The following is a 22,624-nucleotide window of genomic DNA, read 5'->3' as shown; positions in this document are numbered from 1 at the left end:
TTATAAACATAAATTTAATCAATATAATAAATAAATTCAAAAATTAATTCGTTCGACTTATACCAAGAGATTTAAAGAGAATTCAAAATGCTCTGAAATCCAAACTTTTGGTCTAAAGTTCGCAGGTAACTTTTAAATACCCGTAACTTGTCGGTCGCTTTTTCTCATCAAGTGGGTGGAGTTTTTTTTTTGCATGCAATCTTTACCCACTGAATCGTGCATGGATCGCGTTCAACTGCGCAAAATGAACGTATTTTCGCTACACAAAAAAGTCGTCGCTCGGCGTCGATATCATCTATCCCTGCGACCGAAAAGCTCCAGCCCGCTTTGAAACACAACAAATAAAAAGCTGCTTTCAATCGCGGGCGGGCGATATACCGCCGGCGGAATAACGTTTTATTTACCGCACTTTTGAATGAATGCGACCGTCGATCCCCGTCCGAGGCGGTCTTTTCATGCGCTAATTCCCAGCCGCGTTCAGATTGCCATCCCCGGAGAGACTCGTGCAGTGCAGATAATATGCGTGCCCGCTTTTTATGCTAATTATTTCGAGATTGACAGAGGGAGAGAGCAAAAAGCAGCGGCGGCTGCTGCTGCTGCTGACCTGATTGCAAAAGGCTGCAGCGGCGGCGGCAGAATTATCGACCATAAATCATGTTCGTGTACACATCGGACGAAGATACAGATACGAGAGGGAGGCATGTGTGGCTGCGGCTGTTCTTGGAAATCCGTCGCTCCCTCTCACTGGCACACATCAGCAGTCAGTCACAAGCGACCCAGATATTTTTCAATGATGAGATGCTCGGCTGCTTTTCAGCACAACAAAGAGAGAGATAAACCGCATTTGGAAGTATAATTTTGCCGGCGCGCCCGTGTAATTAACACCGACGTCGGCAGAAAAGCTGAGCAGGTGGCGATTTTCCCGTGATTGTCGTCCGCGCCGGAATAATAATCGCACACGACGAGAAGAGTAAACACTGGAAGCGACTGAAGTGAGGGAGAGATTCGGGGGGCTTTCTAGCTCTCTCTCACACACACCCTCACTTTTATTGATTGCTCTGTTATAATAATTCCCAGGGCGACACTTAACGCCTCGCGCATAATTTAAGCTTAAAAGATTAATTTGACGGATTTATAACGCAGAGTTAAGTGTTGTTGGCAGCGGTCCTGGCGATTTATCAGCCGCTTTTCCACTTATAACACCGGTGCGCGCACACACGAAAAATGTGATGGAAATGTTCGCCCCCGCTTTTGCGAATGCTGCTGTCGCGCGCGACGTGAGATGTGTTCGGCTGGTAAATAGCACCGCACACGCGCTTTTCTAAAGACCTGCCGATCAAGGAATGGGACAAATTTTGACGTCACTCTCTCTCTCTCGCCCGCCCGCCGCCACCAACGAGAAACTTGCACACAAAAGAATCAATTTCCTGAAAGCTGCGTTTTTATTGCGAATCCATTTAAAAATTGGAAAAGTTCGGTCTATGTGCAAACTTCTACACCATTGAATGATTTAAATTATTTTTAGGTAAGATTTCTGAGAATTTTTTAGATAAATTTCCTATTTTTTCTGTGAGAAAATTTTTATTTATATAATATTCTTGCCTATGACAATGATAATAATTAAATTAAAAATTTTCTTTTCTGAATTCCCATTTTTTTTTTCAATTCCACAGTAATTCAATTTCGATAAAATTTTTCAGCAATGTTAAATCCCGGTTTCTATCATCAGATTTTGGTAAAATGTCATTTTATTTCAATTTGCTGACTCTTTTTTTGTACTTTTATCAAAATCAGTATGCAAACTGTAACCAAAACTGGTAGAGGGTCTCGACTTTTTCTTTTTAAATAAAAAAAAAATCAGCAATGACCTGGACGCAATTGTCATAAAAAATTTAATGCATTTTTTAATCAACAGCACTTAATTTCAAAGATTATGAGGCTTTTAGAATGGGAATAGAAGAGAACAAATAGCAATTTGTCACTAAGGAACTTATTTTGACAAATTGAGAGCGAAGCAAACCGCAGCAGAAGTCTCCTAATCGAGCGGAACCATTTTTGGAGACGGGCCCCGCGCGTGATTTATTCACGGCGCAGTCAAATTCAAGCAGCCTCGCACTCACTTTATCGCTGCCGCTGGAGCTAATTGAAGTTTGATTGATAATGCCGGGTGCACGGGTGAACGCGAGGGCGGCAAGTAGGGCTCGGCGACGTCGTTGCGACGACACTCGGATATTATCCTCGTGAAATTTCATCGGAAAGAGAGACGTTGGAGCGAAATTCTAAGACAAATTACTCTCTCGGGGGATGCAGCCCTTAAGCAGAGGCGGATCCGCCCTCGCAAATTCGCTCATACCGCCGGCCGGGCGTGTTATTTCTCAGCCCGTGAATTTGTGTTTTCGGGCCGTGTCTGCTGCCAACACAAGAGAAGAGCGAACGAGTGGAGAGAATGAGAGTATAGAGCTCGGCCAGATGCGCTTCCAGCCAGCCTCGCGGGCCCTGCTTTTAAATTTGGTCGATAATTGTGCTCGAGAAACTTGTCCTTTTTGACCCTCGCGCGCTTTTGGCTCCTCTCTCTGCACGCGCTACATAAACTTCTTTCAGTTCGTTTGACCATTCACTCGTCTCTACGCACTTTCATTGATATAAAATTAAACGGGCATATCACGCTGATCCTTTCAAGGGTCTTAAACGATTGTATACATGAAGCTCAACAGTAAATAACAAGTGCTTTCAGGTAGAATTCAATATGAATCGTTCACCTTACTTTTAATTTTAGGTTAAATATTAATAAATATAAATTTGTAATAAATTTTAATTTTAATTAACTATAACAAAATATTTATTTTTGTTTCTAGTTTTTTTAAATTAATTTTGTTATTAAGACAAGAAATCTTTTAAAATAAATTTTCCTTGCAGCAAAGAAATAAGTTTAAAATTGTATTTTATCAAAACATTTTCAGCAAAGTTAAATCAATATTAATAAGGTTTGCAACAGTTCAAAGAAACAATTATTTAATTTGGCTTTTACTCAACAAACTATAATAAATTATGCAGCAAAGCAAATCGGGGGTCAAGAAATAACATGCCTTTAGGAGAAAGCGGAACGCGTTTGTTTCTGCACAGGGCGACTCTCTCTGTAGTTTGTTTCGATTTTGAAAGGGAACGAGTGGTCGCTGGTGCGCGCGGCAAACACCAATTAGCCTGCGAGGGTGCAATTAAAGCGGGCATTGAGTGCCGCCGTTGCTGCTGTGCGTTGGCACTTTCATCTTCACGCCAGAGTGGCGGCGGCGCGAGGCGGGCGGGTATTATGGCTCGGGGATGACCACGGGGGTGTATTTATTCATGATTATTCATGCTGCTACCCCTTTGTGCTGCTAACGTGCGTGCATGCGATAGAGAGGCCGCCGGATCGGCCAAGGTGCTTTATTAATCAGTACCCCGTGCAAAAGGGACGCACGATCGCCGGTTGAAAGCGAGCGGCGCGTGCCACGAATACCAGACCTTGCTTCAGAAATCCTCAGGGACGCCTGCCAGGGTGGACTTCATGTGAACGCACGTGCAGTGTGGCTAGTGAGTGAGCAGCCCATTTGCTAATATTGCTTTCGTGCACCAAGAACAAAGCTTCATCTGCTTGAAAATAAATTTACTAAATTTTAGTAAAAAAGTTTTAATAGAATTCCAGAGTTAATAAAGGAGTAAAATCAATCAAAGAAAATCTTCCGAGGTTGATTTCTTATGCTCAAGTAATTCTTAATGAAATTGTCTAAGATGGCTTAAAAATTATGATTATGATTAAATTTTTAACAAAAAATTAGTTTTTATTTATTGTTTTCATTTTTGAAACTATTAAGAAAAAAAATAATTAAAAATGTTCAATTTTTGTGAGCGAAACATTGAATTTTTAGAGAAAAAAACGGCCCTTCCTCTAGCAAGAATTGCTGAAAATTTTGAGATAAAAAAAGACCCAATGAGATTCTGATGATTTCACAATCACGTGTAAATTTATAATCAATTTCCTCTTTTTGTTTGACTTGCAGCAAATAAATTCAGACTCATTTTCATTCATTGTTAACTTGTAAATATAAGACGAGTGGTGAGAAAGTCTTCATTTTTATAATTCGCTTCTGAAATTCAATTTGAAAATGGATATTTGTGAATTGGGTCATTGCGATTAAAATAATAAAATAATTTTTTACTAAAAATGAATTAATTCACTTTGGACTTGTAAAACTTCAGCCTGTTTTTCTTTTTTTAGAAAAAAATAAGCTTTTGGAAAATTTCACACCAGCCTCTTGAACTTGAGGATTTAGTTTTGGCAAGTGAGCCAAAACAATTTGAAAAATTATTTCATTACTTAAGCTGAAGTCCAGTCGGAAAATTCATTCCACTTGTGTATAACATAATGCAAGTTTTTCCTGTAATTACCCGTCCACTCCGTCACTTGGCTGCAGACAAGGCAGTGCAAAACGGCAATTCAGAATGTCCGGCGGGCGAGAGAGCGAGCTGAGCAAGTTGACGGCTCGTTTGCGCGAAAGCAACAAGGCAAAAAAAGTGCTAGTATTGTATGTACAAGAGTATCTCTCTCTCTTGGTGTTCTGGTCTGAACGGACATACAAGGCTCCAACATGCAGCGATAAATCAAGTTGCTCCGGGCCTCGCAGGCCTCATCAGGGCCGAAATTCCGCGCCTCAAAAATAATACTAATTACAGCGCGCGCCAAATGTCAAGAGCCGCGCGCTTAAAGGTCGGCCGGCTGTGCAAATTGTCGGCGGCGGCAAAGTATGTGAGGCTTGCTTGTGTTCTAGTCAAACGAACCATCCAAAGGGTTGAGAGTGTCACCGTACGTGAGCACTTTGGGCTTCACGGCACGACAGAGGAGTGTAAAAGCGAAACACGCCGAGAGCACAGTATCGCACTGTTATTCTTTATTCTCTTTTATTTCTTTAGTCGGGTGAAAATGCAAAAAAAAAAAAATGAAATTTTTGTATGGGGATTTTCAAAAGGCAGAAAGCTGTAAAAATGTGTTTTGAAAAACTGGTTACATGAAATTTTAATCTGATCATATTAGCAAAAAGGGAGGAAAACACTTTGTAACGGCTCATTTTTTAGGCGGACAATTTTTCAGCTAAAATGAAAGCTAAGGTTTTAAATATTAAAGAGTCTCATGACATCGATTTCCAATTTTGGAATTAATTTTGTTTGATTAAGGTGAAAACCAATAATATTAAAATATAATGCAGTTATAAAATTTAATTTCTATTTTAAAACGAATTTGCGTGTATTTCTCCGAGTTTAATTATAAAGAAAAAAGTTGGTAATTCAAATTTAGAGCATTGAAATTTTTAAAATTCAAAATTAAACTTATTAACTGAAAAACTGCAACAATTTCCAATGAAAAGTGATTTTCAGTTTTAAATTAAAATCTAGACTTTTGATCGAATTAAGCTTTTCTGTTCAAATTACTCGTTCGTCGATGGTTTGTTTTCATCTGCGATTACCACGCAATTGCTTGTTTCAGCCTATTTAATCTGTGGGAAAATAGGGCGGGCCGGCGGCGGACGGAACACAATATTTCCCGCGCGCGTTATCACATGATTTACGCCATTTACGCGATTATGCAAATTGCAGTGCACCTATAGCTCTCGCTCGCACACTCAATTCGGCGCGAGCTTTATTTACGCCGGTCATAAAAGTGTTTCCTGCGCTCGCGTAATGGCCCTGCAGCTTTCTAGGCCTCGCGCTGCCGGCTTTTGCATCTCTCTCTGTGTAGTTAGTTAATCAGAATCGATTGGGGCCCGCCAGCCGCACTCTCGCGGCCAACTCTAATCAGCCTCCATTACTTTTCAGCCGAAAGCAAACAAATTTAATATCGACGAGCCGAGTTTTAGTTGGCAAAGCGCCGGGCCGCGCACCCCTTTGTGCTCCGACCCTCCACTTGCCTCTCAGTCTGATTTCTTCATCAAATCATTATTGATTTAGAATTATTGATGATTATTATTGCTGCTGTTGAAAATTAAGACTTCCGCAATCCGGATCCCCAGCCACTTTTGTGTATAATGTGATTTGATGCGGTGATAAATACATTAGCTTGTCTGGGATCATTTTTAATTCTGTCAAGTTAACTGCATTTCAGTAGAAAAAATCTAAATGGGGAACAGCACTTTCCCAGAAGTTTTCATTCATTATTATTAGAAGATTGGCTAAAAAAAAATTGGTTAAAAAATTATAAGTTTAATGTGAATATTATGATGTGGTTTAAAAAGAGTATAATTATTGTTTACGATTTTTCTACGAATGATTTTAATCACCATAGCTCACATGACGGCAAAATGTTTGTGTTTGCATAGAAATTTCTCCTTATTATATTACTCAAGATTCACTTCAGATAGATTTATTTTAATTTTTGTATAAATCTTTAAAAATTCAGTTTAAATATAGAAAAAAAAAACACATCAAAATCACCAACTTAAAATACACCATTGAGTCCATTGAAGAAAAATAATAAAGAAATACATTTTATATATTGATTTAATTTTTAAAGTTAACTTAAAACTAAACCACTAAAATAAAATATATTAAATTTTTAACAAAATTTTAAATAGGCTTTTATGTGTTACAGTGCTTTTCAAATTTTAATTTAATCAGACTTTAAAATGACAATCGATTAGTCAAAATTTTAGCTTCATTTGAAAGTAATGGAACGTGAGTGTACTGCTGGCAGGTCGTGCTGAAGCTGCTGGTTGGGTTGGCCAAAACTGGCATCTGCTAAAATTATTCTCGCTGCTTGTTGTGATTATGTGGAGCAACAGAAGTGTTTGCGCTATGATTTTATGGCGAACACGACTCCTGCGGTCTTTGGCACTGAACGAGCTCGAGCCAGGGCAGCATTTGGACAAAGTGCCAGAGCCAAATGAAATCCCAGAGAGAATTTGTGCTGATAATTTGCACGCACGCGGGCCGGCAGGGCGACGGCCCAAGAGGGAACAAGAAAAGCGGCGCGCCTCTCTTTGTTTGCACAAAGAAGCGGATGCGATTTAAACGTGAAAATGGCCCGAGAGAGAGTGCAATGCAATAAAGGCCCCTTTGAAAAGAAGCTGTAACGGCTGTTGTTGCTGTTGTTCAAGGCAATTTCGCCAACGAGCACGATTTTTATTTTTTTATGTCCTCTATTACGCGGCAATAAATCGGATACATCACCACTTTAGGAGCAGGACATAAAATTAAGGCAAAAATTACTCTATTTCCGTACCACACAATATCAAAATTCAAATAATTTTTTATTTACATAGGCGGAAAAAATAATTATCATTGAAAGATGACACTAAAAATTTGTAATAGATTTTTATTTAATCATTTCTCTTCTCAAATTATACAAAACTGATTGAATACATTTTTAACTTCTTATTTAATTTATAATATGACACGATTTTCAAGTAAAAATTCCCGCAAAGCAATTGGTAAGCTTAAGTCTATTAATAATAATTTAGTTATTTTTGTAGCATGTTTGAATAATCTCTTGTAATTTGAAAGTAATGAAGAATCCCGATTTCCGCCTAAAAAGCTTTTACCAGACTATAAACACATCATGAGTGCTCCAGAAAATCTGAAATTCATTGCTCAGTAGCTGGAGCCTGCGGGTAAAAAAACGCAGCTGCATCCACGGCGACCCTCTTTTCTCATGAATATTCCAACGCAAACAACCCGGCCGTCTTCACGAAGCTGCTGCTTTTTATTCGGCAGCGTTTATGGCCGTCGTCCGACGGAACGGAATTTACATTTTAATTATCACGATTGCCACGTCGGTCCTTAATTTTAACATTTAATCGATATTCAACAACGTTCCCCCTTTTCAATTCTCCGACTTCTTCTACATGCGTCGACCAGCGAGATTTTAACCCTTTTTCTACCCTCGCAAAGATTTAATTCTGTTTCTCGGCGATTGAGAAACGCGCGTTTTCCAGATTTAGAATAACGTGCGGGGGCTTCGGAATGCAGAAAACATGCGGAAGGATTTAATGAAATCGCGCCCACCTGATAATTATGCACGCAAGTTGTTTTAAAGCACGCGGGGCGCTCAGACAAACTTCGCCACTCGAGCAGTGCCGCGCTGTTTTGGGGCTTCGTTGTGAAAATATTTCACCGCGAGCCGCAAATAGAAATGTTTATTTTGGTACAGGAGAGGAAATCCTGGTGATGATGTACTCTCCAGCTCACAGAATTGCACACGGACTCGATGCTCCACGCTTTAATTATTTAAGTGAGAGTAGTGCTCCTTTAAAAAAGAAAAATAAAATAAAATTAGTTACTATTATTCCGAGGGTTACCAAATAATATTTATTTTTTATATATATAGTTTTTCTTAATTAACAGTCAAGGTGGGTTTTATTTTTTATGAAAAATTGAAAGCGGACTTGTCGATTAAATGAAAATGAAGATTTTTAAATCATTAGCAGATCGCAAGTATTTTTTTTTTACCCTTTTTTGTCAACGAGGTTTAGCCTATTTTTAATGTTGCATTAGATTTTTTGCCATTAATAATTAATTTTACTATAATTTTAAGTCATATTTTCGGGACCACACTATAAAATAAAAAAAAATGGAACAAATAAATCCGTGCTCTTGAAATAAAAACAAAAAAATATTGATATTATCCCAAACCCTCCGCACTAGAATCAATTCAACACTTTTTGGTGATACATAATTTTCCAATTTAAAAAACAAATCGTCAGTTTTTCAAGCAAGAATCAATGCATTTTTCAAGAGCTCATAAAACGCAACAAAGTTTGCAGCCTTATTTGGAATGTCGGTTGCATAAATTTTAAATGCAAATAGCGAGAAAGAGAATCATCCAGCGGAAAATTGGTTGCGGCTCTGCTGCAAAAGTGTCCCGTCGTCCACATTTCATGCCGCTCTCCTGCATCTCCAGTTTCCCTTGCGGTGTGGCCTTTCATTTAACGAGCCATAGCAGCTGACGTGAATCAGAGCGAAATGAAAGAAACGACCCCTGCGAAATTCCAGTTAAATTAAAGACCCAAAATGTAAAATGGCGCAAAATTTCTTTCTTTTCCGGTGGCCGGCAGATATTATGAGAAGAGAGGCAGGTGCAGACAATCATCCATCATTCATGAGGCAGCTTGTTGCCTCTTTATGAATAAAATAGCGGGCGGGCGCCCCGACATACACACACAATGCCGCATAAATTAGTGAGAGCGCCGCGGCGGCAGACAATTCCGACGGACGGGCAGGTGAAACTGCTCACGGTAAGTAGCGCTTTGAGCCGCCAAATTGGTCTCATCGTCCGTCCATCCGCGCGAAATAGCGAGTCGAGCGCCCGACCGCACTTGAAAACATACCCTTGACGTCGCGAATAAGTGCCAGTTTTTCTTCCCTTGCAATGGCTCAGTTATTTGCTCATATAACCAATTTTTATCAGGGTTTTTGTATGTTTGGTCCATCTAACAATGGGGCTATCATAATAAAATTATCTTATTTTGCACAAAGTAATTTTCAAAAATTAAAAATGTAAATAAATAAACCCTGAATAAAATTAATTTCAATTAAAAACTTTTTCTCTTATAAATTAACTGCAATTAATTTTAACAATAGTTTTTTTGAAAAAAAAATTTAATTTTCTATTTTTAACACATATATTTTAAATTTTGAAGTTTTTCTCTGTTAAATTAATGTTAAATAATATTCGAATAATTTTAAATATTTACAGAAATGCCTAATGTTTGGTAGCTATTAATTCTAAATAGAATGTAATGATCAATTGATCAGGTATAATTGTACGAGGTTGATTATGTATGATGTTTGTAATTGATTATACAGTAATGTAAATACTACAATTAATTCTACAACCAAGACATTTATTTGAGTGAATAAGTGATCACTTTCAAGAAAACACTCATTGTCAATATGACAATTTTCTATTCTTGCACTTTAATGGCTGATCAGTAATGGTTAAGCACCTTGTATTTTTTTTTATCTTCATTGGTATATTGCTTTGCAGAAATAGTACAAAATGGTAAAAAAATGGAAACCTAATTAAAATATAATTGACTCCCATTTTCGCAACAAATTTACGTTTAAACTTTCTAAGACGGTTTCAAGCACAAAAGATTTTGACATTCCTGCGCGAGGGTGTTGTCTTTAGCAGAAATGAGCTCATCTCCCTTTCACTCGCCTTGCGTCAGTTAATCTCATTCAGTTCTCTATCCAAATGCGGCTGCCTGGAGCCGAATTCGGAATAGTTTCGAGCCGAGTTAGTTTCAATTATGAGGAAACTTGGTCGAGAGGTGCGCGCGGCGGGTGGAGTGGGCGGACGGGCGCCGCCTGCGCCCAAATGAATTTGCGCTCCTCAAGATGTGCGCCGGCCGACTAAATTGGCCGGGTCGTGTGTTTTCGCCGAGCTGCTCGCACACACGGCCAGCATATTATACACAAATGCAGCGTGACTGACGGACGGGCCAACAACTTTGTACACAAATATTTCCGAGCACAAACAAAATGCAGCGAGGCCGTGTGTGTGCGAGAGCGGCGAGGGCTGCGAGGCGCGAGTATTGATCACCGGGCCAATAAACGATATCAAGCGATGGCCCCGCCGTGAATTATCAGCGGCGGTGCCCCCCGCGCCCGCCCCCGCCACGCAAACTTCGCGATCAACAAGCAACGCCGATATCCTGCCGTTTAGTCTCTTCCTTGCCAAAATGTTCGCCGTCTCTGACGGCAAACCAAATAAATGGCTTTTTGGGTTGAGGCACAATATACTTAATTTTTATCAGCATTCAACAAATACCCATAAATTATTAACTATTGAATATGATTCAGATGTACATAGAGAAATGTGTTATAAAATTTCACTGCATTTGTCAAGATATGATTGAAGATGATTAAGGTTTATCGTACATTTTGAACTTGATGATTATTTCAATATTTCATAGTCTCTGTAAAAAAGAGGCTCAATTTTTGTTTGTTTAAAATGTGTCATTAAAAGCAAAATTTATTTTTCAAAAACTCTTATTGTTTTGTTTTTTAAATTCCGTAGAAGAAAAATCACTAAAAACAAACATGCAAGTAAGGACTTTTTTAATTTTTCCAATAATTTACTGATTTTAATTTATATTTAAAATAATTGATATACAAAGGCAATATATTTCAGGAAATACGGCTCTGTCAAACATTAAAAATTCAAATTCAGCCTAAAAAATATGTGAAAAATCAATTGCAATGTCCAAATTATTGTAAAAGAATCTTTGTGAGTCTTTGCTTGTTTAAAGTCCAAATAGTCGTTTCTAGTCTAAAATTCTTTGAAGCATGAAACAATTAAAAAATTTCAATCTTATCAATGAGTATAAAAATATATTTGTGTTCATATGATTGAAATAATCATTAAATATAAATTTTAATTTACATCTGAGCTTTTACCAGGTTATATTTTTATACCCCACTGGCTGTTGTTTAACAGAAGTACACAATTTAATTTTCCCGTGTAATCATTCCAATTAAATGTGGACGTGATTGATTTAATCTAAAACAAGGACATTTATAACCCTCAACAGGTTTATTTATTTGCTGGAAAAAGTGCCAATTCCACATACACAATCCGTCAATATAAAAACAATGCGCGCCTCTTTTTCACCGCGAGAGAAAAATGGAGCTTTCAATCGCGCGTCGATCGCAAGCGGTGTGTTTGCAGTTGGCAGCGTGCACGTGGCCAAGTGCGTGATCAAACGGGGCCAACCTGGCGGCAGGTCGATAGCTGATCAAACCTAGCTCCACTCGATCGGCGGGTGCAGTCACCGTTGCTCTCTCTCTCCCCCGAGCCGGGGATTTACCACTCGAATTTGCACAGCTTTAAAGCGGCGCTCGCTCCAGCCTCCTCCGACGAGACTGGAGGAGCCGCCGATCTGCCGACCGACCGGCTATTTTTGGCCGCGCGCACTCCAGCCGGAATGTGTTTCGCGTGCTTCCCATCCAGCTGCGGATTTCAGCGTCTAACCGAGCCTGGCTTCGGGCGAAAAAATATTTAAAACAAACCTACGTATTTGAAAGTTTTAATGATTTGCCCTAATAATTTAAAACAATTACAAGCAATGGAAACATTTAATGAGGAAAATTCAAAATTTTTAATCTATAGTTGTTATAAGAAGATTTTTGTTGGTTTATAAACGTTTCTAAAGACAATTTTTAAATTGCAATTTTTTTTAACAAAATATTTCGAAACGATCGTTATCTATATTGTGCTCATTGACAATAATAGAAACGAAAATTATTTTTTATTTTGCCACTTTCATTCCTTACTTCATCCTGTTTTCATTGAATGAATTTAAAGCCTTTAATTAACTGTAAAAATTACATTTTCAAATGTGAAAATTGTATTTTATATGAATATGAGCGAATATTTTCCAGGATTTTTTTTTAAAAAACTTCCCTGGTGAATTTTTAATTTTGATTTTCGAAGAACTTGTCAAAAGCTTGCAGATATATAAGTTATGCAACCAGTTCGTCTAGCTGATTTAAAAACTTGCACTAATAAAATGTAAGTTATGCTTTTAGAGTTAATTTCTTTTAATAATTATTCAAATTTTTGAAGCAAGGAATAAAATTAATTATACTTCATGATGAATATTCTGGCTGATTAAAAAAGTATCTGATAAATGAATTAAATTGAACTTCAGGACTCAATTGGCAATATTGATGAGTGATATAAATTTCTATCAGTCAAAAATATCCGCAGCACTAACAAAATTTCCTTTTAAAATATTCCTAAAATATCATACAAAATGATAACCAGATTCTCCTTTTGTCAAAGAGACACGTCAATGTTTCCTGCCAGAAATATACACACACACAAGAGGTATAATTTCCTTTGTGTATTGAAATTCAATACGATACACACTTGGATGAAATACAACCTCTGGAAACAATCGGCCGGGCGGGTTGCATACCTCCGCCTGCGCTGGCAAAAGTGTACGTATGTGGTGCACGTTTCGCCAAATTGAAACGATCGGCGGGCGCGCTGCAGGCAAAGCTCTCTCTTTCTTCTCATTTTCTATCAACTAGTGTAGAAGCAGGAGTTGTTGCGCGAAGAAAGAAAGAAAGAAAGAAATCCTCGCAGAAATAAACACACAGCACGCTGTGTGAGTTGGTCGGGCGCGCGCCATTTCGCTCCTTGGTGGCGAGAATGGATCTATATTTCTATGTTGCGCACCCGAAAGAAGAACCGCCAGCAGCAGCAGCAGCAGCAGGCAGCCGCCAAAAATCTTTATTTGGCCCCACTCTCGCTCGCTCGCTCGTTCTCTCGCTCTTTGTTTGAGCTGCGGGGATGATTCGATGACAGTTGAGTCTTGATATTTATGACGGGGTGCCACCGCGTCGAGGTGCTGAATATTTCACCACCCGCAAAAGATGGGTTGAAATGTGTGTGCGAAGGAGAGAAAGAAAGAGCGAGAGATGCTGCTTTTTTGCCAACCGTTTTCGTTCCTTCGTCGCAAATGAAAAGAGCACCCAGCAGCGTGTGCCACTTTTGCTCTCGTCACTCTCGAAGAATCAAACTGCGATCGAGCGTCGAGTGTGACCATCCTGATTGTGTGAATGGGACTTGGCGGCCGACCTCCCAGTTTCCTGCCCCCGAGATTTATAAGGCTTCTTTGGCTTTATCTCTTTATTTGATCCAAATTGAATGCAACGGAAAGAAAGAAAAATTGTATCAAATAGAGAAATACACTTGTGAAGAATCACAATTTCAATTCTTATTTAAAAATAAGAGTTAATGGAGATTGTGATAGGCATAGTTGAAATTCAATTCCAAATTGGAGTTTAGAAAAACCAATGAAACTGAAATTTGAGGCTCTCTTTGAACAAATTTAATTAATTCCACTCTTAATTCAAAGTTTCAAAACGGAGGTATTTATAAGGAATGTACATCATGATTACTTTTTATAATAATTTAATAAGAAATATAAAAAGTTTAGGAAAAATACCACTTAACCATGAATTCAGTGGAATTTTTAAGTAAAATTGAGTATGTATTTTAATGCTTCTGGCTTGTCTATATAAATCCCCAAGAACAAAACTCATTTCAAAAGAATAATAATTATGCGGAAAGTTGTGCTCGCATAATTTTTTTGCTGAGTGAGATCTTCTTACTTAGAAATGCGAATCTTGTAAAATTCATGTACAAAATTCATTCATCATTGTGGTGCGTAGTTGAAAAATATGCAAAGTCCTCCATTGTCGGTTGTCAGAATGAATGTGCAAATCAAATTAATTCTGCGCGCGGGAAATTTTCCAGAATGGAATCTCCATTCAGTGGCACGAAGGACAAATTTGATCCCTGTTGAAACGAGAGAGTGACGGTTCAAAAAATTGTATTCCTCCGTCCTCGTGTGGCGGAGTTTGTTGGTCTCTGGGCGTAATTGCACGCAGATCAATACGCGCGCAAAACAAGTAAAAGCGGTCTTAATTGTGCGAGTCGTGGCGCAATCACCATAATTATAATTGCCTGCCCACGCAGCCTCCCCCGTTTCGCGGAAGACACCCTGCCTGCGCCACTACTTCTTTTATTCTTCTCGCGCTTGCACCATATTTTTCTCACATGAAAACATTCGAGCTGCGCAAAAATTCGGCGTAACGACGCGAATTTGCTCGTGTGCATATTTGGGTCTAAACAAGCGTGTGCGTGCTCACGAGCATCGCGCCTCATTAGGCAGCCCGAGAGTACGTGTGATTGACTAGAAAAATGCCTCAAACGCATCAAGATCCAAAATTGATTTTCCCATATTTTTTATAAGAAAGTTTTATGTTTTCGCTTTTTTGAAAGGTGGAATCAGGTGGAATGCAAAATAATTTATTAAAATAATCACTCAGATATAATGCTTTATATCATGCAAAATAGTTCACTAGTTTATTTTTTTTTATTCAGAATAGTGCCTTTAATTTTTCACATACTAATAAATTTAATTTTTCATCTAGTAACAAATACAAATTCTTATACAAAAATAAAATTAATAAAAATTGCAACAAAAATATTTTTTAAATTTTGTAGTTTTCCAGTTTTTAACAACTTTATTATTATTATCTTTAAATATATATTTTAAATATTTAATATTAATTAATTTTTGCAGTATAATAACTTTGTAGTAAAATGTTTCCAAAAGTAGGCAAAAGTGACACAATATTTTTATTTTTATAATTAATTATAATAAATTCGCATTATATTATCTTAAGCTTTAATATGGATACATTTTTAGATCGTTACATAACATGTCAAATTCAAATCCCATTTTTAAGAGAAAATAAGCTAATCAAAGAAATGTGGGGATGCGTTATTTATTATTATTATTGAAAGCGAATTTAGAGATATTTTCTGTTTGCCAGTTTCCTAAAATTTGATTTTTTTTATAACTTTGTTCAGAATCAAAAATTTTTAATTTATTTGAAGAAACTCTTCAACCTCCACTCTTTGATGGATTTTCCTATATAAAGTGAATTATTAAAGTAAAGTCGATTCAAGTCAGTGCATCCTGTTTTCAATAATCGCAGGTTGGTTCAGATTATTTGCAACTTTTGCAGAGCGAACCGGAGCATTAATCAGTCAAAGCGGCGTTGCGTGAGGTTGATGAGGTTAACACGCAAAATTTGAATAATGGTCCCTTTCAATCGAAGCAATTATCGATTAAGTGGGCTTTTCAAAGTTCTCTCCACCGCAGCAAAGTACGCATGCACTGCGGGCAGATGGGCGATTTGCAAATTAATTGCGCGGCCTTAGATAGACGGGGGGCGCCGAGCGGGGCAGAGTGGCGCCGACCACATCAAAATGTTTGGCGAATACATGCGATATTGCCGCACACGCCCTCAAGTGCTGGACCTGCTCGCTCACACACACACATATTTCCACGCAGGCGGAGAGCAAGAGCGAGAGAGAGAACCGGGCTCGTCTCTTGCTTTTATTTCGACACTCACGCCCGGTTCATTAAAAGAAGGGCCTCACGTTGTTCTCCGGCACTTTCAAAGCAGCGCTTATTAATTCCATCCTTGGCGCAATCGTCGTGAGAGAAACGCCACGCGCGCCCAAAATCCACCTCTGTCGCTCACGTCATGCGAATTTACGCCGATTTTATCGCCAATTCACCTTGCATTGAATATATCCGTTTGAGAAATTCCAATTTTTTATTAATTAAAGTTGCTTTAAGAAAAACACTCTGTTCTTTAGTTAATTAAAAATAGTTTCTAATAAATTATACTACAAAAAATTTATTTAAATGTGTAATTATGGAAATAATTTTTTTTTATATATATTTTGATCTCATTTTAACTTATTTGTATTTGAAATACACATATATTTTCAATTTGTTTATTATTATTTAAAAGTAAGCCTAAAGTACATATATAATAGTTTACATTGTTTTCTACCTTTACAGTTTACATGATAAAAACCTATAAAAAATTGAATTAATCCGTTCCAAATCCTGATGTAATACACGTCAACATCATTATAATTTAATCTTATTCGATATGAATGGCTTTAAAGCTTCAAAAATGGCAATCAAACTTGCCGAGGCTAATTATGACGTCTCATTAGGTTAAAAAGCGGGCGTCAGTCACTTGATTTGACCCATTTGTGATTACTGATTTTGATTGATTGATGAATAGCGATGCGGTAATATGGGCGACGGCGATTATTCTGCGGTCAGGCGTCCACAAAATCAACTCTGTGATGCTCAAATCCCATGGTAGTGTTTTGCATTCCAAATATTTGGTGCACTAAGTAATAATGCCTTGTTACACAATCACCGTTCCCAAAGGCGCGAGCCGATCAATACTCGCGATTTCATAGCCAGCGCAAAGTGAAATCACGGCAGTTAAAATGTCAAATGCTTAAAAAAGTAACAACAATTTAGGTAAAAGCGCTTTTTCATCAGGTGGGACGTTCGGACGCCAAAAAAGCCAGATTTTTAAAAACAGTTAAAAAGCAACGAGATAAAAAAACGGTCCGCAAGTATCTTTTTTTCGCAACGACCGTATATAAACTTTACTACTCGGGCCGAGGCAGTTTTTTTCCCCGGCGAGTGGAAGAGTTTTGGTGTGTTGATGATTTTCTGGCAGCTCTCTGCTCTCACTTTAATTCAGCTCGTAATTAAGCCTCCCACTTTATGGGCGTGCAATATTGGGCGTCGTCGTAAAACTTGCTTGTTTTGCACTATAAAAAAAGAAGAGCAACAGCATGCGGCACGTCTCTTTCTAAAAAGGCGACAAATTCGGTCCCCGCGGCGAGTGTACGTTTAAGAGCGAGATGGATAAATGGATGCACGGGCGGTGCACATAAAAATAAACAAACACCACTTGTGTGTCGCTCTGCAGGCGATTCGCGATCGTTATCGATTCGGATTCGCTCGCTCGCGACCAGCCACCCGGAGCAGCCACACTCCGACTGAAAACACGCTCTGCTTGCTTTGGAATTAGCAACTAATGCCACCACCAATATTTAACTAATAAAATGAGTTCCGGTGGCGGCGGATTCGCGGTAACGACAGCACAATAAGCCTTTGACTGTCTACAAAGTGGTGCTAGATGAGATGGTGATAATTTGTACTATTAAATTGAAAGTAATCTTTAAAGCACTCAAAATTAAAATGTTTGATTATTTCTACAAAACAATAAATGACTAAAAAAAACATCAAGGGAAAATCTGATGGTAAATTTATTAAAAACAATAAATTTATTTTAAGTAAGAAAGTATTTCAAAATGACGGAATTTCAAATGCAGGGTGAGAACAAAAATTACCGACAAAGATTTCTCTAATTTTTACTCTAAATTAATAATTTTTTGATAAAATAATAATAAATAAAGCATTATTTATGGTCTAATTATTTCAAAGAACTTTCATGTACGCAATTCAAAGGGATTTTCCCAGATTTATGAAACTTTAAAAAAAAATATAATTTTGAAAAAATCCACCAGTCTCATCTTATTTTCTTCCATTTGTTGCTCACTATCAGAGGCGTGTGTTATTTTACAAGGCCGCCGGAACAGCACGTCCTGTGCATATTCCCGCGAGAGCTGTGCTGAAATATTGAAAATCGGAGTGCCTGCTGTTTCCCCTCTAGAGAACCTTAATTTTCTAGAGTTCCAAAGCCGGAACACTCGTGTTTACTCCCGGAAACTGGCAAATGAACGTCTGCTCTCCAAAATTAACTCGCAGAGGAAGTTGAAGTTCATACGTTCATGGAGATTGCGTTGGAACCAAATTGTAAAGAGATTTTTTGTTAACTTTTACAATAATTAGTTTTAAATTTAAGATGTACAAAATAATTTCTTTTTAAATAATTAGATTGCTATCAAAAGATGGAACATTTCATATTCTGCTCGATAGAAAATCACAGTTTAAAGCACGCCGCGGCAAATCCCATTTTTTGCTGTCCTCGCAAAAATATCGAAAAAGGTCGGTCGGTCGCTTGCTCACGCGAGAAGAAGTGAGAGTCGGCGGGTGGATCAGATTTTAATAAGTGCCTTCAGCCGGAGCGAATCCATGCTCGAGTGTGCGTGTCGTGCAAAATGGGAAGGAGGTGTGCCGAGTGGCCCGAGGCGAGTGCGAAAGAACGAAAAAAAAACACACACCTTGGGCCGAGAGCGACCGACTATAAGATAGGGTTGCTCATGAATGACGAACGGAGATTACGCGTTTGACATGCAATTAAAAATTACACCTCACGTGGCACGACAGCGAGGGGCATCCCTGTGTACTCGCCCCGTCAACCGTTCCGCCCTCGACCCACCCACCGGAGCCGCGCCCGGTGGATTTGCAAATAAATTGCAAAACTCGGCGCCGTGCGGTGCTGCGCTGCCGCCGACACTGTTATTTTATTTAGGGCTGCTTTTGTTCGTCGGCTTTTGAAGTTTGAATTGTGGCGGTCGAAATTAAAAATAATGATGCCAGGGTGCTCATTTTAATGAGGCTGCTGGAAGTTTTAATTATGACCGCCGTGCACCACATATATAATAAACATGCTGGTCGAATTATTATTGTGGGCCCTCTTGACTAACCAAGTAAGAAATTGGACCGAAGAGAAATCTGGGGAAATTCCTGCGTTGAAAATGAAACAATATATTAATGTGCATATCTGAACGTACTGTCATATTAAATTAAGCAGAGCTAACAGATGATAATATTATTTAAAATTGCCTTAATTTCAGGCTTTTAAATAAAGGAGAGTTCATTATCATAATGAAGTATTAATTAAAAAAAAAAAAACTATAAAGAGCTGAGATTTGATAGAACCAAAATCTTTATTATTAAAGATTCAAGAAATATCAGATCATTTTTGTAAATGAAATTTCTCAATTTAGACTTACTGATATTATTTTATAATTTATGTAATTCTAGGTTGTTGATCGAGACTCAAAGCTCATAGCGTTTTGCATTTATCAAAAATTTAAAATTCAGTCAATGAAGACCAGAATTACAATCTATTTAATAATAATTAAATAAATCTCCGTGCTCTTTCCTTATAGAAATCAATATATTATATTTTAAACATTTTCCCCCATTATATATTTCCAATTAAAAAAATGGAGGTTCAAGTGAAATATCAAAATTATTTCAAACAGAATTACAGCTCATTATCCTATTAACGATTTTCTGATAATGCACTGGATTGTTTGGAATAAGGATAAATTCCCAGAATTTGTACAAGGGTTCAAATCCCTTCTTGCCTGAAAACAAGGAAGTCAACAATGGTGAAAGGTTTCATTGCTGTATAGTAGAAATCGGTACGCTTTTCCTCGTTCCGTCCGACGCTAATTATGTAGGGATGAGAGGGAAAATGCTTTGGAAATTCTTCTGCCCTTTCGACGATGCCCCCGAAGCTGGCACTTGTTGAGATTCAAGAGGAAATTCGAGTCTCCGCGCGCTGTGCTTTGACTTGAGCCGCTGCGGTGCCCAAAATGTGCACATTGCTGCCTGGGCCTTTGTTTTTTCTCGCTTTGTGGCCTCGAGAGTGGGCGAGTAGTGGGTGTGCTGCTTGTATCTTGTCAGCCCCACCGTGCCCCGGGGCGGCGTTTTGAAATTCGAAGCCCGAATGACAGGGTAGAGAGTTATATTTGTATTTACCTGCGAGAAATCAACGAGAGAGTCGGATTACAAATTGGTGTGGTATTTGAAAGGCTTATCTTTCAATTGAGCACAAAAGCGATCGGCTTGTTAACAATAAAAAGAAATAATGCGCTTAACATTTATATCCGACTGACACTGATGCAGAATTTATTGAGCTCCAAATTTCTGTTTTTTTTTTTTTCTTAAATACACGAGGAAAATCAGCCCATTTTTTTTAAGCTTATAATTTCAGTTATTACTATATTCAAGCAAAATTAATCTCAAATTTGTAAATTTTAAATATGACAATTGCTCCAAATTTATACAATTTTATACATTTTCTCTTTGAAATCATAAATTTTAACGTTCAAGCTATAAATTTCATTACCATAAAAGCCACAGATTAATTCATTCTTTTGTTTTACAAAAAAGTTTGAAAAGATTATTTAAACTTTCCATTGGAAAATCGTTCCACTCAGACCAACGAGGTGCCTCGAAAATTTTCATTCATACTTTGAAGGTCATTGCGTCACATTGCGTGTAGGACTAGACAAGAATTGGCGTAAAGGGAAGGGCCAACAATCGATCGCTGGCAGGCAGGCAACAATGGAAGGTCGCGGCGACGGACGGGAAGAGGGTAATGATCCAGGAGAAAGTCTCCTTGTCGGTCGCGAGCTCGGTGGGTCGGTGTCGGTGAGTTAGTGTGTGTGTGTGTGTGTGCTGCATCCATCGGGGCGGCGGGGCCACACCCACTAACCCACCCTGCCGCCCCCGCACGATCGATGCCACTCGCCCCTGCCTCTCGCCCGCCGCCGAACCGGGTTCGCCGCCGCCACCGTTGCCGCCGCTGTTGCAGTTGTTGCAGGAGCCAAGCCGCGAATCCGCAATTTCGCAATCTGCTCAAAGCCCGACTCACCTTTGTGCACGCCCGGAATGCGAGGAACGTGGTTTGCCTCCTCAAAACTAATTCCGCCGCCGCCGCCGCGCTTTATTTGCCAGCCGCGCCCTCGCGCTAATTTTTTCCCTTTTTGCCTCGGTCCGCATTGAAAATCGCGAACGTACGCGTGTTTCTCTCGCGGTGACGACTTTCGCGCACGCTTTTGTCGCCGTGTTTTGCCACCCAGTTATGAATGAGTGGCTGCGTAATCCGATTTAAAACAAAAGAGAGATGCCTGCTTAGGCGCCGCCCGACGAATTAATCTTACTCGAGGGGGTTTTGCAGCTCTCATCCCGCCACTCTTGTGTGCGGTGCATTTTTGGTGAGAAAGTCGAATCTGCAAAGATGATTTTCGTTTCTTCTGGACTAAAGACAAGCTCCTAATTAAGCCACCAAAGAGGTCGAACAATGTGCCAAAATGGACCAGATAAGAAACAAGTATTTATTAAATAAATTTTCATCAAAGTTTCTACAAAAAAATGAAATAGTTTTATAATTTTTTATTATACTTCACGGTCTCTTAAAAATTTATAAGTAAAATGAGTAAAATAACAAAACGGCTCATCTGTGGAAAAGAAACAAATCTTGAATCTTGGTTTTTACTTCAAGAAAGCCCCACTCCAAAAAAGGTCAATCAATTTAGAGATGGGAAAAATATGTGATGAAATTCTTAACACCTATTTATTTTGGAAAAGTACTAAAATGTGAAGTCATTAAATTATGACTATTATTTATTTAAATTTAAATTCACCTATTTGATGAAAATTCACCCATCTTGTCTATTTAAGTAAAAAATAACCTATTTTAAAATTTCCAGCACTCTTTACCTAATTTAAAATAAAAATTGCAATACAAATCTAAAATTACTTGCTTTCAGAAAAAAATAGCCTGTATACAAACATTTCATTTACGTTTACAGCCAAAAACTATAAAATATTAATTTATAAAAAGTCACAAATTTTTCTTCTATTTTTCCCACCTTAAATCACATAGGAACCTATTTCCGCCAAGTCCAACCAATTTATTTGCCAGTTACCATTAACCACTCATTAATGTCTCATTGCATACATGAGATCTCATTCATACCAGCGGAGCAGGTAATATTTTTAAATGGAATCATTAAAAAAGCTACTCGAAACCCTTCGCTCGTTGCGGTTTGTTTAAACTGGGAATACTCTCGAGCAGTGGCAACAGCTGAAAGTGACGCTTCATCCATCCATTCATTATATATATTAGCAAAGCTCGCATCGGCACAAAAGTTATGCAACCTGCGCGACAGCCGTGCAAACGTGTCGCCTACTTTCGAACTGCAAGCCGCAATTTCGAAATGCAATTACATCCGTCATCTAATTTACACGAGCTTGCTCGATTCTAATTAGCATAGCACTGACCGGGAATGAAATTTGCGACGAGTTTGTGTTATTTTTTTCCATTGGCTGTGAAAAGTTTAAAGATTTTAATCAAATAATAAAAGTCAATTGTGAATTCGGCCAGTACGAATCATGCTAGTCCATAAAAGGAGTTTTTGCCCCAGTGGGGCAGTAAAAGTCGGAGGCAAACAGAAACATGCCTAATAATGTGAAGGTAGGTC

At 38.4% G+C, this 22,624-nt stretch overlaps 1 protein-coding gene across 1 annotated transcript in view; it reads left to right on the top strand.

Moving 5' to 3' along the window:
* LOC132205104 (uncharacterized) overlaps nt 1-22,624 on the top strand; it is a 75,415-nt gene that overhangs the window by 1,404 nt on the left and 51,387 nt on the right. The window lies entirely within an intron of this gene.

The sequence above is a fragment of the Neocloeon triangulifer genome, unplaced genomic scaffold, assembly GCF_031216515.1.
Source record: "Neocloeon triangulifer isolate White Clay Creek 2 clone unplaced genomic scaffold, ASM3121651v1 ptg000002l, whole genome shotgun sequence".
NCBI lineage: Eukaryota > Metazoa > Arthropoda > Insecta > Ephemeroptera > Baetidae > Neocloeon > Neocloeon triangulifer.
This window is presented reverse-complemented; position numbering and strand designations above follow the sequence as displayed.